Raw genomic sequence first — 18436 nt, forward strand, 5'->3', positions numbered from 1 at the left:
TCTGCAATATTTGGAACACCAGTGGAGGTCTACATCAACACAGAATTTATACAGCAGCTGGTGCTAGTCAGAGCTAATGATAGAATTTCAGTTTAATAAAAAGACCCCCAACTGAGCACACCATCTTGAAAAAAGTATACTTATCAAACAGCTTTCAATCAGTTCAAGAGAGACACCTTAATTGGGAAGAGGAAGAACTGCAGAGTAGTTTGTAATCATGCCAATTCCAGATCAATAACTGCATGTCTGTTCTTTGGTAGACATAGCTTTTGCTTTATATTAAGTAATCATTTATATATTCTCTCTATTTGGATAAGGAAACCTTTCCTTTATTTGACAATGTATAATGATATACTCTTTTAATTCACCTCTGTGTCTTTGTAATAAACATGTGTAAAATTTAGACATGTGATGGTAAAGGTCAATATAATTATTTGTTTTTAAAATACATTTTGTATCTAACAGGAAAATGGTGCTTATGAAATTTTTATATTTTCAAAAATTGTTTTGTTGAAATAAAATGTTATGAGTAAAGTTAAATGATGGTGGTTTAACTATAAGAAGAGTATACTGAACACTGATAATCTGATTTATATGAAATTACTTCGGGGTAGGCTGTATAATCTAATAAGAAACAAAAAGAAGACAGTTTACTTTTTGCAGGAAGGATTTGGAACACTAAAGAAGAATATGATTCAGTCATTAAGTCTTAGTTTTCTTTTGTTAAAAGGAGATAGTCATTCAAACTGGTGGCTTTCAACCTGTTTATAGGCTACTAGTCTCAGTGGTGCCTACAGGGCAGTATGGGGCAGGCAGGGCAGGTGCAGAGGGCAGTGAGGGGAGGTATGGCCCAATTGGGAGGTCGAGGCAAAGCCTGCAGGTGAGGGCTCTGCAGTTCCCTTTCTCATGTCAACCAGGGCATATATTTTCTTTCTGCCTGCCTTCCTTTTTCCCCCTTCCTTCCTTCCCTCCCTCCAAACTGTATCTATTTACATAGACATACATTTTGTAATGGAAATATTGTGCTTCTATATAAAATTTCTTTTTGCAAAATAGGGGTTCTCTGCTAAAATACAGTTTGAAAAATCACTGGACCAGACAATTCTAAGTTTTTTCTTTCTATGTTTCAATTACTGTTAGGATTTCAAGATCCAGGAACAACATAGCAAGGGAGATTGAAAATCTTTTAGGACACACAACAAACATCTATCTTGCATAAATGGTACTTCAGCTAAGAGGCAAAGCTATGGGTGAAATGGCATCTTACAATGCTTTCAGATATACGGGACTGTCTTAGTCCATTTGTGTTGCTTTAAAGGATAACTAAGGCTGGGTAATATATGAAGAAAAGAGGTTTATTTGATTCATGGTTCTGCAGGCTGTACAAGATGCATGACACCAGCATCTGTATCTGGTGAGCATGGCAGAAGAAGAAAAGGAGCCAGCACATACAGACCACATGTCAAGAGAGAAGAAACAAGAGAGACAGGAAGGTGCCAGGCTCTTTTTAACAACTAGCTCTCAGGGCAACTCCTATGGGATCTAAGAGTGGGAACTCGCTGTTTACTGTGAGGATGGCACCAAGTCATTCATGAGGGATTCAACTCCATGACCCAAACACCTCACACCAGGCCCCACCTCCAACATTGGAAATCAACTTTCAAAATGAGATTTGGCGGGACCAAACAAATCTTAATAGAAACTATGATTAATAGGTTAAGTTTTGTGGTTTTTTTTTTTTTTTTTGAGGAATTATGTAGAGCAGGGCCATGCTCACTTAGGCACTTAATCTACTCAGTGATGTTTGGGCAAAGGAAGACTATGACCTAATTTTAAAAATAAAAGCCTTTTGCATTTAGAGAATCATATGCTGTTAGAGCTGGTAGGATATTTGAAATCATATTTCTCATTTTATGTATTTATTTATTCATTAAATTAATAAATTTTTATTGAATTTGAATATGTGCCAGCCATCATGTTAGGTGTTAGGGATACAGCATATTGTCCCTATCTGTATAGAGATTATGCTTTAGTGGAGGAGATAGGCAATTAAACAATCATACACACAAGCATATAATTACAAATTTGTGTAAGTACTATTAAACAAAAGAAAAGTGTTCCCTGAGATCCTGTGTTGGAGTATACATGAGAACACTGGGCTGTAGAGAGCAAAAGTGACTTGCCTCAAGTCACTGAGTGTGTGCTGTAGGGCTGGCACTAGACTTGGTCACATGTTCTCTGTCTCATTAGCTTAGCTGTGAAGTTTAGGTCCATAGTAAGGGTTAGATAGAAATCAGAAAGCCATGAACTCCCCTCTGGGCTTGTGCACTACTTTGGAACCTTGGGCAGCCTGTGAGACACTTTGGGAGATGCCCAATGATCTGCACTAAGAATGGAAACTTCAAACTTTTGAAAATGGTTTTCTTCATTGGTTAAGGTCCCCGTGCTTACGATGTGGTTGACTAGAGACTGAAAAATTGTCTGCAGGGATAGCAATGTCCATGATTAAAGAAGAGCAATTCCTTAGTAGCTACAGCAAGACTATTATTTATTTAAAACTTTCAGGCTGCAACCAGGTTCAACAGCTTTCTCGAGTCTATGTTGCTGTGAAACAAGTGGTTTGTTCCTTTTACAAACTTTTGCCCAGATAGGTTTGCCAGACCTATCAATTAGAGGAAAACTTAAGTTAAACCATCATTATTAAAATTATTAGCTAAGAACCACTATGATGAAGCCATTCTCCTATTTGAAGACAGCCAACTGGTATAGCTTTCAGCCCATGTGGCTAATGGGGAGTGTGAGGTTATTTTCTCCGACAAGAATCTGAAGAGTAGAGACAGAGTGAGTCTGGTTGACTGCAGAGCCATAAACTTTGGAGATCCAAAAAATACACAGCCAAACTGGTATCCTTTCATGAGCATTGAGAAGCTTTGCCTGCCTTCATGGATGCCATCTACCTCTGGGAGGCACCTGCCATCAGATAGTTAAGAACAATTTAAGTCCTTCCTAGTGTTTGCTGGGATAAGCGATTGACCTCCCTCAATCTAAAGCCTAAATCATAGTCAAGTGAGCACTGCATTAATGAATAGATGGGATTATAGCACACATGCTGGGGCTTTTTTTGTGCAAACTATCTTTTTTCTTTTTCCTTTTGGCAAACCTCTTCCCTCCCCATCTCCTTTCCTGCTGCCCCACCCCTGCCACAATCCATGCTACAAAACTAGCATGTATCTTCAAGTATTTTAAAAATCCATGCTCATATAATCCCATCTAAGCATATATATGTACAAAAAAATCTATATACATTCCCACACATAGAATTTTGGGGCCATTTTTTTGGAAAGCAGGGTTATATCATACACTCTTTTCCCAGATTTTTCATTTTCACAAGGAAATATAGTTCTACTTCATTTATTGTATGGATGTATTATGATTTACTTTGTTTCTAGTTTTCTACTACATTGAATAATGCTCAGATTAACTCCCTTGCACATGTGTCCCTGTGTACTGGGACTTTCACTTTTATAAGATAGATTTTCTTAAGTGTAAATTCTGAGTCAAAGAGAGGTGGATATTTAATTTTAATAAACATTGCCCATAGCGAGGGATAGTGGCACATGTCTGTAATCCCAGCTACTCTAGGGGCTGAGGAGGGAGGATCACTTGAGCCCAGGAGGTCAAGGCTGTAGTGAGCTATGATTGTACCACTGTACTCCAGCCCAGGCAATAGAGTGAGACCCTAATGTCTAAACAAATTAACAATAACAACAAAATAAATGTTGCCCAATTGCTTTCCAAAAAGGATTGTAACAATTCTTATTTTCACCAGCAATGAGAACACCATTTTCCTCCAGCAGCCATACCAAAATGGATATTATCACACTTATATTTTTACCAGACTGATGAGTTTAAACCTCATTGTTACTTTATTTTCCATCTTCCTAATTACTAGCAAGTTTAGACACCTTTTCATAAGTTTGTAGGCCACCTGGCTTTGCTCTGTTGTGAGTTGTTTTCTTTTTATTTGGGGTTGTATGTTGAAAGAGCTCATATATTAATATTGTATTTTCCATCTGTGTTAAAATATATTTTTAATTTTTCACTTGTCTGATTTTTATTACTATGTGAAACAGACATATTTTAACATATCTAAATCTGTGAGGGGTGTCCAATCTTTTGACCTCCCTGGGCCACATTGAAAGAATTGTCATGGGCCACAGAGAAAATACACAAATGCTAATGATAGCTGATGAGCTTAACACACACACACACACACACACACACACACACACACACAAATCTCATAATGTTGTAGGAAAGTTTATGAATTTGTGTTGTGCCAAATTCAAAGCTGTCCTGAGCTGCATGTGGCCCACAGGGTGCAGGTGGGACAAGCCTGCTTCTTTTACATTTTTTTTTTTTTAACAACTTCTAGGTTTACTGTTTTACTTATGGAGACTTGCCCATATATGTACATTCTCGAAAAACTTCTCTTATCTTTATGCCTAAGTTTTTAATCCATCTGAAATTATTTTTGTATATGAGTCCAACTTTAGTTTTCTATACTATTTTAAAACAATCACCTTTCCTACTGAATTTAACTATCATTTTCATCATGTATTAAATCTTCATATATATTAGGATCTATTTCTGGGTTCTATGTCCTGTTCCACTGATTTGTTTATTCCTCTGCAAGTACCTGATTTGTTTTTAGAGCCTTTATAATATCTTCTGATATTTGGTAAAGCATGTCCTTTCTAATTATTCTTCTTTTTCTTTTATTTAAAATGATATTTTCAGGCATTTGTTCATTTAAGTAAACGTTAGGGTCAATGAATGTGAGCAGAAGTTATGTGTGTTTCTCCTGGTCAGAAGCTTTAGTAGCAGTATGTTATTTGCTTCCCTCTCTTTTCTTACCTTAGTGATGACAGAAGTACTTGTTGGGATAAAATTTTCAGCTTGGGTTTTTGAGTGACAAAGATGAGCAGAGCCACCCTGATTACCTATGTTGGACACACAGAACGAGCAAGAAATAAACTTCAGTTGTGTTAAGTCACAGAGATTCTGAGTGATTTGTTACTGCAGTATCACCTAGCTCATTCTGAGATGAGAATGCTGTGAGACTTATGTAAGATGACATACATAAAAACACATATCCAAAGTCACAAATCAACTTACATATCAATAAATGCTGGCCAATATAATTAAAATTATGAGCAAATAACAACAATAATAAAGCTACCCTTGTGTCTGGAGACAGGACAGGACTTTCCTGCCGTGTGGTTTAATTTCAGGTGGTTAAGAAGATACATATACCAAAAGAAGTATCTGCCCTGCCTGCTCAACATTGCTCTATACTGTAGTTAAGAGTTTAATTCCTGCTAAATGCAAGCCACTTCACCTTGCTAAAATGAAAGTCCATGAAAATAAGGAAGGAAACTTAAAACACATTTGAAGATAATGATTTATATTAGGAATTGCAAACTAGTAGCCTGTGGGCCAAATCTGGACCATACATGTTTTATTTTGACAACAGTGTTTTAAAAATCGGAGAAGCACACACACACACACATACATTTACACTCACACACACACTGTCTCTCACACACACTGACTTCTGGCTTCTCTTTAAAAAACTCTGAGATCTTACAACCCTAAAATCACATTTCTGCATGACCAAAATCTCTGGAGCCAAGTAACTGCATTGTCTAGTTCACCAGAGTTTCCCTACCCTGCACCCTGTACCCCTTGCTGTTTTTTTTTTTTTTTTTTTTTTTTTTTTTTGAGATATCTTGCTCTTCCACCAGGCTAGAATGCAGTGGCATGATCTCAGCTCACTGCAACCTCCACCCCCCAGGTTCAAGCGATCCTCCTGCTTCAGCTTTCTGAGTAGCTGGGACTACAGGCACGAGTCACCACACCTGGCTAATTTTTTGTATTTTTAGTATAGATGGGGTTTCACCATGTTGGCCAGTATGGTCTCCATCTCTTTTTTTTTTTTTTTTTTTTTTGAGACGGAGTCTCGCTCTGTCGCCCAGGCTGGAGTGCAGTGGGCCGGATCTCAGCTCACTGCAAGCTCCGCCTCCCGGGTTCATGCCATTCTCCTGCCTCAGCCTCCCGAGTAGCTGGGACTACAGGCGCCCGCCAGGTCGCCCGGCTAGTTTTTTTTTTTTTTTTGTATTTTTAGTAGAGACGGGGTTTCACCGTGTTAGCCAGGATGGTCTTGATCTCCTGACCTCGTGATCCGCCCGTCTCGGCCTCCCAAAGTGCTGGGATTACAGGCTTGAGCCACCGCGCCCGGCCTCGGTCTCGATCTCTTGACCTCGTGATCCACCTGCCTTGGCCTCCCAAAGTGTTGGGATTATAGGCGTGAGCCACCGCACCCGGCCCTACCCTTTACTGTCTTACACCCATGTAGTTCACTTCACCCGTTTACATTTCCTATTGGTTCAGAGTTGCATAGGAATAGGTGACCCCTGGGGATTTATAGTAAATTAAAATTTGATTACAGTGCTCCCCCCTTATCTATGGGGAATAGGTTCTAAAACCTCCAGTGGATGCTTGAAACCACAGATAGCACTAAGTCTTACATATACTATGCTTTTTCCATCTGATAACCCAGTTGACTAAGCGACTAACAGGCAGGTAGCTTATACAATGTGGATAGGATGTAAAAGGGATGATTCATGTCCCAAGCAGGAAAATACAAGATTTCATCACACCACCCAGAATGGTTCACAACTTAAAACTTATAAATTATTTATTTCTGGAATTTTCCATTTAATATTTTTGGACCATGGTTGATTATGGGTAACTGAAACTGCAAAAAGCTAAGCCAAGAATAAGGGAGGACTATTGCGTTTCTTCAGCAGTTGGGTATAGTGAGCTCTAGGTACAAAGAAGACAAAATGCTACAATGGAGGGAAAAGTAGGGTACTGATAACTAAGCCATTTGGTATTGTTTTGATAAAACCAGTCAGTGGAGGAAGAGACATTTCTCTTCCTGCAGAAAAGAATAAAAATAGGTCTTTGATACCTCAGCAGCAATTTTCATCATCAAATCAATTACAGACCACACAGGCTAATTAATTCTCTTGGCCCCCTCATAGGGTGAGAATCCCAGAAATACCATTAGTCAGAAATGAACTTAGGAAAATAGTTGCAAAATATCTTGTTGCCTAGGAAGAATCTTAATACAACAAGCTACTGAATTGCTTTTTAAAGTTGCAAACTGACCCTCCCCCATTTTGTTCATTTAGGAAGAAGGATAACAGAAAAGGGATTGGACAGAAAGGTCTAGAATCTAGATTGTTCAATGTATAATTTCTATGCAATTGCTTGAGCATTATCTAAAACCTTTCACATTCATATCCCTTGAAATCCCTCTTATGTTAATCACATTCATCATTTGGCTCCATTTTCATTAAAAGAAGAAACATCTTCATGCCACTCCCACCTTAGGGAGCTAACTGAACCAGTTTTCAAAGGCAGAGTTTCTCAGTACAAATATGCCTCTTGTTTTATGTTCAACCAGTGAAACAAAAACAGCCTTTACAGTTTGATGTAATCTTCCTGCAGATTTCCATGGTACCTATCACAATTTTATTAATATCCTAAATTAATGTAACGCATTGGAAACCGAAGGTGAGTGTCAGATAGTGTGCCAAGGTAATGATTGTGTCTTCTCAATTATCTGGCACCGACAGTGGGTTTGAGAGTGGGGCATCCTAGGATCTTCAACGAGATACGTCTTTCTGTTTCATATTTTAAAGGTCATGAGGAGTTGGCTGAGAAAGAAACGGACATGAAGTATCTGGTTTTAAAGCACCCAAAACTCAAGATTTATCTAATCAATAAAATATCACTTCAGCTCTGTTTCTTTGTTGGACTGGAAAGAGGCAGACATTTAAAAAGGCCTGGAGTAAACTTATAGACTGAAAAGAGACCTCAGATCAGAAATGAGAACTTTTCCAATGACATTTTTCAAACACAGACTTTTTTAAAAAATCCCGTTAGAAAATTGCATTATTGGCCGGGCGCGGTGGCTCAAGCCTGTAATCCCAGCACTTTGGGAGGCTGAGACGGGCGGATCACGAGGTCAGGAGATCGAGACCATCCTGGCTAACACGGTGAAACCCCGTCTCTACTAAAAAATACAAAAAACTAGCCGGGCAAGGTGGCGGGCGCCTGTAGTCCCAGCTACTCGGGAGGCTGAGGCAGGAGAATGGCATAAACCCGGGAGGCAGAGCTTGCAGTGAGCTGAGATCCGACCACTGCACTCCAGCCTGGGCGACAGAGCAAGACTCCATCTCAAAAAAAAAAAAAAAAAAGAAAAAAGAAAAAAAGAAAAAAGAAAATTGCATTATTACTGGTAAATTATTAAAATAACTTTTTCTTTTTCAAACAAAATACAGATTGTTTGTTTTATAGATCTGTCATATAACTTCAAATGGAATAAATAGAATAGATAAGTGAACTTTCTATTTTCATTCTAGTTATAGTGGAGGTATTTTTTTTTTTTTTTTTTTTTTTTTTTTTTTTTGATTCTGGGTTAGCAGTTTCCTTTAAAAATACTCTGGAAACTCTTTATAAATGAAAGGAATGTGTATAGTATGTAAATTCAAAGTGTGCTGTCCTCATTTACCCAGTGGAATTCAAAATAAGCCTCAACTTGTGAACATATTAAAGCAGATTGAAATGGATATTAGCAGGATTTGTAAGGAGAAGCACTCCAGTCAGTCAAACATGCTATGCACGAGAACTTTGATAATGTTGTTTTACTGATAATTACCTGCCGGCTGTCACCTCAAAGTGGGATTTCATGCAGGTTCCAGTATTTAAATATTACGTTCACAGCCAAGCCTGCAAAGACACTTACACCAATCTGGCCATGTCCATTTTATGTCACAATTATCTCTGTCTTTCTTCATGAAAAGCAATGCACTTAACTCCCTTTTAATTGTGTTTGAACTGTGTGGGCAAGAGATCTTCAATATCATGCTCTCTCTTCCCTGGTCCAGAGCAGGTTCTGCACTCTCTCCCTCTCAGATGTCAGCAGACATCAGAATTACTGGAAAGCAGCACTTTCTAACTTGCATGAATATTCATCTGACCTCAGAAACTAGTCGCTGGGCAAAGTAAACATCCGACACTTACATGAACTAAAGGTGGTTTATGGAAGGACCAACTTATGTAGTCCTCTTGGGCTGCTAATGCCTGCTAGTCTTCCAGCCCTACAGAGAACTTCCTTTTCTCTGCCACCATCACCATGCACCGCCCCAACAACACTTTTTTTTTCCCTCATACTGAACTCCTAATTAAATTTAACAGTTTCAAGAGTTTAAACTGTATACCTTTTTAATTGTGTCCTACTTTGTATTGGCTGATGCACAAGTCTGAAAATGGATATTACAGCTTTTTATGATATAATATCATCCTAATTGGTGCTTCATAGGCCGTGACTGAATTCTTTTCAATTAAGCTCTAACATACAGTAACTGTTTCTCTCTGCAAATGCTGGAAAGCCATTCATAAGAGAGGACTGGTACTGCACAATTCCAAAGCACCTTAATGTGTCAAAAATGTTTTGTGAAGAAAGCTACACTGTAAATGCAATCACCTACATTGGTGTTCCCATTGTTAACTGGGAGTGAAAGTATTGCTAATTGTCCTGCGTTTTAGCTGGGTTTTTAAAGCATTATGTAGTAAGTACACCGGAGGGTCAATTTGTGAAGTGAAATACTTAGCATGCAAAGCGTAATACAAGATGCTGTGTAATACTTGACCTCTCAGCATAATAAATGTAGCAGTGAAACGCTGTGCATTCAGTATTCACTGAATAGAGCCTTCGCAGTGGAACAAAACCAGAAAATGTTCTCTTCATTCCTTTTTTTTTTTTCACTAAGCGAAAATTATTCTTTATAATGGCCATTGCAGCAATTAGCTGGCATTTGGTAGAATAAATGTGCAGAAATAGCAATTTCTTATTTTAAATGAGATTTTGTATGGAGCCTGCAAATTACTTGAGGTATATGAATAATTGTGCCTTAGCTTTATGCTACAGAATAGGGTGTGGGTGGGTATAAAGATTTCCTATTTGCAGTTAAATGTTTAGACATTTTATTATTTTAATTTCACTCACAGTCTGCCTGGATTGACCTGCTTTCCCATTGATCATTTCATGTGTGCCTGGAAGCAAGTGTGCAGATGGCGGGAGACTCCCAATTAGTGCACCATGTTTTTTATGAATGTGACATGTAAGTGCAATCAGGTCTCCTCTGGAGGCAACAGCAGTGTTTAGAGTTTGGGATCCTAAATCAATACAATTTAATAATCTGTATGGAGTGAATACTTATCAATATTCTCTGTGGTCAATTGGAAACTTCATTAAATTTTTATCAAAAGTTTTTCGCCTTATTGAAATGCAGTCTTCCAGGCATTCATGATCCATCTAATTAGCCTTAAGTAGGGTATTTTTTTCTCTCTGAAAGTGATTCAGTTAATTATGTCCATATATTCATAATTACAAGGTAGATGAGTTGGGTAAAACTGAAATTATGAAATCTGCAGAGAGATTCTATGAGGCTTAGAATGTGGAATAAAAAAAAAGGGGTGAGTAAAAAATTTAGAGCAAAGAAATACTTTTTTAAAAATCCCCCTCAGCCCACCCTACTCCAATAGCCTTCTTAACAAGGTTTTGTGTATTTAATTTTTCATTTATTATTTATAATCCAGCAACTTCTGAAAATTGATTTTAGATAAGCACGTAGTAAATAATAATTTAAAAGGCAAACCTACAAATACCAGGAACATTTGACTAACGCCTTGAAAGTTATTTTTAATTTAAAATAATTTAAAGATAAACTATTCAAACAGTTTTTTAAAAGTCCCTTTTGCCCACTGGCTACCACTAGTCCCTAGTTCTACCAGTCCACAGTTCTCCTACAAGATGTAATCACTTTAGTAAGTTTCTTGTGTTTTCTGTTTCTACATTTTCAAATTCTTTCTTTTTATTCCAGTCCCTCACACATTCTACTTACATATTCTAATTTCACATATTCTGCATCATATCTTAAATTTCAAGAATTTAAAAAAATTCCCTAGGCAACTTTTCTGGCCCAAGAATTATTTTTATCTCTAAACTTACATTTTTAGTTTTTTTCACAAAATTAATTGTCTATCTTAATTTTCATTTTACTTAAAAGCTAAGCATATAAAACTTTTTACTCAAACTACTTTTCTTTCTACAATTGAGTGGTGCCAAAAATTCCTCTGCCAAATGCTATAATGAAGGCACCGATTATCAAATGATGAAACTCATCTGTTAAATCCAACCTGTGTTTCTACAAAATTGGAAATAACCCCAATTAGTCACTGTTAATTTAATCTGGGTAAAGTGAGGTTCTTACATAGTAAGTAGATATCAATCCTTCATTGCTCAGTAAGCAAGGCTTATCAGCTGGACTTCACATCAGGCCTCAGGGAGGGTGCTGGGCCATTATATTACTGTCTTTGCCTAATGATCATGCTCAAAATCTTCAGAAAATTGCATAGCCACTGGCCAGAAAGAATTGTATATGATTTCTGTCCCACTTTAATGCCTCAAGATTTTTTTCCAATGGGGCAAACACCAAGTCACAATCAATCATATTTTTAACATTTGAAGTGATTTATAGTAGACTCAGGTAGTTGACTACAAGAATAAATTTAATTTTTAAAATTATATATGTGAAATTAAAGAACATGAGATATAACATTTTTCTTTCTAATTATTCCTTTCTGAAATGTTCCTCATGAAATTTTCCAAAGGAGAAGAATGTAGAGGACTAAGAGCAAAATTTCCTCCACATACTTGTGAGGTATAGGTAAGTGCAATATAGATAACTCCATGGGTAAAGATATTGGTACGTTAAAACACAGAAAGAAATGTTAACTGTGTTTTCATATTGCTGCTGTTAAGAAAAAAATGCCTTGGATAATTCTTCTTCTTTTTTTTTTTTTTCTTTGAGACAGGGTCTCACCCTGTGGCCCAGGCTGGAGTACAGTGGCATGATCATGGCTCACTGCAGCCTTGACATTCTGGTCTCAAGAGATCCTCCCACTTCAGCCTCACGGTGTGCACACACCTCTAGAGTAGCTGGGGCTAGAGGCGTGTGCACGCCCGGTAATATTTGTATTTTTTGTAGAGACAGGGTTTCACCATCTTGGCCAGGCTGGTATCAAACTCCTGGGCTCAAGAGATGTATCCACCTTGGCCTCCCAAACCCCTGGGATTACAAGTGTGAGCCATTGCACCCAGCTGATAACTCTTTTCAAGATACTTCAGGTCATTTTGGTCACCTAATAGCTCTTTAACATATCCTGAGAGGTAAGCAGGTGATTTTAAGGATAGTTCATTTTAAAAAGGGATGGTACAAGTAGTGAAAATTGGTTGTACATTAAGCTATTATTCTCAGTATCACTGAAAGTTTTACATTATTGCTATAAAATTGGATGACAGTATTCTCACCTGGAACATTTACTTGGATATAACCTTTCTTTTTCAAAAGTTGAGCAGAATACCTATATAGGGGGTGCTTCCTGCTTTGAGTGTCTACTTCAAAAAAGAACCTTCTTCTGTCCCAAGGAAACTCTAGGAAAGGGCTTCATTGCAGTTCATCCAAATTGAATGACTCACCATTTTCCCTGTTGCTTCTTACTCTCCTCATCCTGCCTTCCCTTAGGAGGGATCTCCACTCTGGGAGTCTTCTCTTCATTCCCACCCCTGGTTGTCCAGTTTCTTCTCTCTTTCAACACCTAGGTCAAATGTTCTCTCCCCCATTAAGCTCTCTCTGCTGTCCTAGTTGGAAGGAATTCCTCTTCTAAACCAGAAGAGCAATTTACCTTTCTTCCTCTTGTATTTATGTACACTTGATAACCCCCCTGCTTGACTACTGGCTTCCTGGGAGTAGGATTCAAGTCTGCATAAATTCCAGTGCCTTATACTTTGTGAGTGTATACAAAATACTTCTTGAATGAAAAAATTGGTAAAATTTAATGCGATCCATTATTACATATGGTGAAAAGCTCCAAACAACCAAGGAAATACAAACATTCCAGGAATGACTTTATCCAGTCTCTAGAATACAGCATTGAGCTTTTCTAATATTCTCATAAGTTTTCAGAAAGCAGGCGATTTCTGGTGCTTTGGATTTATCTGGACCAAAGACAAACTAGCTGGCAACCAAAGACAAACTCAGCTGGAAACTTTTGCTACAGAGCTGCTGTGCAAGCAATTCAAAACATAGATTAACAATTATTTTCAACCAGCCCTCAATCATGAATGTCACAGAGATGGACCTCTGTGACCTTGAACAAGCTATATATCTTGCTAAGCCTTAGTTTCCCCAGCTATAAACTGGAGACAATAATACTTGTTTCACATGGTTAAATTAGATTAAATGAGATAAAAGTGCCTAATGGATAGAAAAATGGTAAAATTATGGCAAGGCTGTCAAAAATAAGTTCCAAGGAATCACCCACTTTTGTGAACACATATCTCATTGTATTATAATAATCTGAAAACAGTCTGTCTCTATCACTAGACTATGTACCATGTGAGGGCAAGGCCAAGCTCTTATTTATTTCTGTATCCCCAGTGCCTGAGTCCTGGCACATAGTAAGTGCTCAGTGAAATCTAGTTAAGCGAATGAAGAGTTGAGGTTGTGCCTCTGCCACAATTTAGCTACCTGTTTATTCTCAATACAAGCAAGAGGTAGCAGTTGAGATGTAATTATCAGAAAATAAGTCACACCCACAAAGGTATACATCAAAGTGAGAGCTCATTCACATACAATCAAGAAATACAATTTATTCTGTTTTAATCCTGGATTATTGAGAGATGGTACCATTGGAGGAAATCAATCTTCTCTTGTATAGGGTATGCATCCTGCGATTAAAGTACTTTTTAAATGTTTATCAAACAACCACAGGCTACTACAAAGGGCTGTGAATCTCTGAAATTAACATTCTGAATTTCTGCATAGTGTTCTAGATGGGGATTTTGCCACTTCATTGTCTTAAGGGGAAAATCACATTTCTCTTACTTTTGGCTTTCTGGTCACTTCTCTGAGGTGAGATTTCTGGAAAGATATCAGAACAAGTTTTTGGTGCATATTTCAGAAGGAAGGCTGTGGAGGTGTGCAGATGAGGCTTATCAAATGGTCTTCCCATTGGACTAGAGTTCTAGGCTCTGAAGACCTTTCTAGACTTGGCTTTTCCTTCCCTCAAAATTTTAAACATTTTAAGAAGCAATTTCTATATATTAAATAACCACAAAATAAGTCTGAACATTTTTCAATTCATTCCTGATGATTATGCTTTATAGAATCCGGTTTTTCATGCTGCTTAGAGTCTGAAAGTTTCAATTGTGCTTCTGTTATGCTCCTTTCCTTGAGAAATGGTCAGGTTCTAAAGTGCCCCTCTTCCTATGGCAAAACAAAATTGGTGTACAATATGGGGTGACATTGTGGCAGTCTCTCCACATGGTTTGTTGAAGGCAGACAAACCCTAACAAACCCTAGCTTCTTTCATGAATGTTTATTTGCATTCTGGTCATCTGGCAGAAAACATCATTTATTTAAAAAAAAATAGTAAGTTACCTAACATTTTTTGAGGGTTGTGTGGCAGGACTTTACAAAAATTGTCTCATATGGTCCTCACAACAGTCACAGGAGGGAGAGATTATTCTTCCTCACACATGACTGGTGAGTAAACTGAGCCCAGAGGTTGGATGGCTTTCTCAAGTTCTATGGCGACTCTGGGAGAGAGCAGTACAGGCCCCAGGTCTGTGCAAACCCAGAGTCTGAGCTCTTAGTCCTTACTCTTCCTTCTCTCTAGTTTCAAAGTTTTTTCACCACCTCCAGTGGCTTATGGGCAATGACACATGAGGAAACCAGGAAAACACACCATTTTCAACCAAAAACAATTGTCACAAAATCTCATGTTTACTTAATTCTGCGAAGGGTGAGTTGTGTGGGAGGGGCAGTTAGGAAACAAAAGGAGACGAACCAGCTGCGGGGGGTGGTTCCATAGCCCACAAAGAATGAAGGCACAGACATTTCTCTCCATGCCTGAGGGACAGCACAGTCACCCAGATGAGCAAGAAATGGGTTTACACCAGAAAGGAGGGCCCAGGCATGTAGGAGGGGACTCCCTAGACCCCCTAGCCCAGCTATGGCTCTGAACCACCTGAGGCCCAGGATACTCCAAACCCTGGTGTGGCCAAGGTAGATCCATGCTGACCCACGGAGCCCAGAACTCAGCTCCTGGAGAGGACTTCTAGGTATTAGGAGATAATATCTAATACTTAGAGCAGGTAGGGGGAGGAAGCGAAAACAGTGACGACCTTTGCCCCAAAACACATTTTCCAATATGGGGGAGGGAGTGAAACTGAACAATTCTCTCAAAGAAATAGGTCAGACCCCAGCTGGTAAACCCTGACACAATATTCTCTTCAAGTTTTATTTATTTAGCATTTATACTAGCAGTTCTCAAACTTGAGGGAGCAAAATAACCTGGGGAAGTTGTTAAAAGGCATTTACCCAGTTCCTATCCCCTAAAATTCTGATTCTGTGGGTTTGAGGTGGGTTCCTGGACTCTGTTTTGGACAACACACAAAGAGATTCTCATGTCCCTCATCAGAGAGGTAAATGCTGAGAAAACAACCCTGGAGCTGGTGAGTCCTTGGAGAGCTGACATTCTGTGGGACTAAGGTGAAGCCTATTTATTTATTTATTTATTTATTTATTTATTTAGAGATGAGGTTTCACTCTATCACCCAGGTTGGAGTGCAGTGGAGGGATCATAGCTCACTGCAGCCTAGACCTCCTGGCCTCAAGGGATCTTTCTGCTTCAACTTCCAAAGTAGCTGGGACTACAGGTCCATGCCACCATGCCAGGCTATAAAGCCTAATTAATTATATTATTCTCCAGGAATGCTCGTTTTTGAAGAACTAGCAGTGGTTGACCATGTCTGTGGCTACTGCCCCAAAGTTTCCTACATTCCTTCAATGTCTACTTCTAGGAAAAGTTTTAGGCAGGACTGAGGGTGGGTGAGATGATACTCTGATGTGTCCCCTGATGGTCTTGGCTGGGCAGGCTTCCAGGCACACTCTGAATGAGGCAGCACCCCTTAACTTCAAGGAGGACTGTCTTATGAAGGAGTACTCAGAGTATCTTAAGTCTCTGACAACCAATCATTCATTCATTCTGCAGTTGTAGAGAACTTCTTTTGTTTGCACTATGTTTCAGTACCTGGGCCTTGCTTAAGCTTCTCTTTCTTCCTATCTTCCAGCTTTACCCAGTTAACTTTACTCCTTCAGGTCTGCCCTTCCTAATGAGGTCAGTTCCACCAGGCTGTGCCCTGATGGCATCATAAACCTGTCAAATGTGATTCCTGAGTTAATGCCCTTCTCTCCACTGCTTGTAAACTCCATGAGGGCAGGGATCACGTTATTTTTAACTCTAAGTCACTTAAAAATAATTTGCTAAAATACAGTTTTCTAAATAACACTTTGCCACATTTAGCAAGGCACCAGTTTAACAGAGTAGATTATTTTTCTGTTTATAAATTAAACACCAAACTGTATTGGATAGAATGTTTTAACAGCCTTTGACGATTTCTGTGAAGGTTTAGTTGACTGGTTTTAATTTTGCCTTCATAGTATCATTTTAAAGAGGTTCATTTGTTAACAGCTAAGAGTGATAAAATGGTTTAGCCTTTTAGAGTATATATTTAATTGTTCAGGAAAGTGTATTTAGAAATCAGTCCTAAAAAGTGTACTCAAGATTAGTATCCCAATTCTGATATTTATTTCCCTAAGCATTAAATTACTAAAGAAGGATTCAGAGCAACTAAATCAATGTGAATTGCAGAGATTTAGGGTATTAATTATTAGTAATATAAAATCAAGACTTGGTGAAAAAATATAAAAGCACTGGAAGAGAAATTGTAAATTACATTTAAAAAGATAGGGAAAAACTCTAAGTCAATTGAAACAATCTCATTCCATGTGTCATGCTGAAATTTAAAATTTTAATTGCTACAGGCTAAAATTAAGTCCACCAGCCACTGAACAATTATGAAAAGAATATTAATCATTGTTATAATTTGAAAAAATTAGAAAAGAAGTAGAAGCTGAAGATGAAATGCCCAGTTTTTGTTTTCTAACAAGCAGAAATTGAGATATTTTTGCCTGGTTTTAATGCACCAAAATATTTGAAATGAAAGGGCATACATGTTTAAAATGCATAAAAGAAGTCAGGAGAATCACAGGAATTGGCATAATGAAATGAATGATAAAACCTCAAATTTGATTTATATATTATCATAACTCTAAACTTGCAAAAACCAAAAAAAGATTTTAAAAGATTGGTTTAAAATTCTAAAAATCCTAAAAGGTAGGAAAAATGAGAAAGAACAAGGAAACAATGAAGCAATAATATCATATACTAAGGCCACTATCACTCTTAGAAATTAAAATTAGAAATTTAAAAATATTAATTAAAATTAACAGAAAATAATTGTAGAAGTGCTAAGTAGTTGACAAAACTGTAAATGACTTTAAAAAGAAATCTATTTAAGGCTGAATATTTCTAGAGAAAATAATTATAATTTTGGGTAAAAATATGAAATATTTTATGACTATAAAATATATTCAACTCATAGGAGTAGAGAGTAAAATGTTGGTTATCAGAGCCCAGAGGAGTGAGGTGGATAGGAAAAGGGGAGACATTGATCACAAGGTACAAAGTTTCAGTGAGATAGAAGGAATAAGCTTCAGTGATCTAATTACACAGAACTGTGGCTGTAGTTAATAATAATGCATTGTATCTTCCACAACTACTTAAAGATTGGACTTTAAAAGTTATCACCACAAAAATGATAAGTATGTGAGGTGATGGGTATGATAATTAGCTTGATTTAGTCATTCCACAATACAAACATATAGCAAAATATCACATTATACCACTTAAAAACACGTATATTATCTGTTGATTAAATATATAATAAAATTTATTCATAAATAAAATAATTTCATAAGAAATAAAAAATAAATAAAATTTATTCATAAGAAATTATTCTTAGTTTTGACAAAAACTATTCCTTAAAATGTTGCTAAAGAAAGCAAATAACAACTGGTCAACCAAAACAATCCTATACAAATTGTTGCAAATTTTGGACATAGTTAAAAGAAACATGTTTTTGGTAAATCATTGCATTTGGTAACTCTGGCAAATTAGTGATTCAATAAATTGATCACTTATTGATTTTGTGTGTTGATTTTTGGCCAACTGGTCAAGTTGTTTTATTTAGGATAGGGTTAAGTTTATTTACCATTGTATCTCCAAAGTCTGCTGTAGTGCTTGGTATAGTAGGTACTCCATAAATAGTTGA

This window comes from Rhinopithecus roxellana, chromosome 5, assembly GCF_007565055.1.
Source record: "Rhinopithecus roxellana isolate Shanxi Qingling chromosome 5, ASM756505v1, whole genome shotgun sequence".
Classification (NCBI taxonomy): domain Eukaryota; kingdom Metazoa; phylum Chordata; class Mammalia; order Primates; family Cercopithecidae; genus Rhinopithecus; species Rhinopithecus roxellana.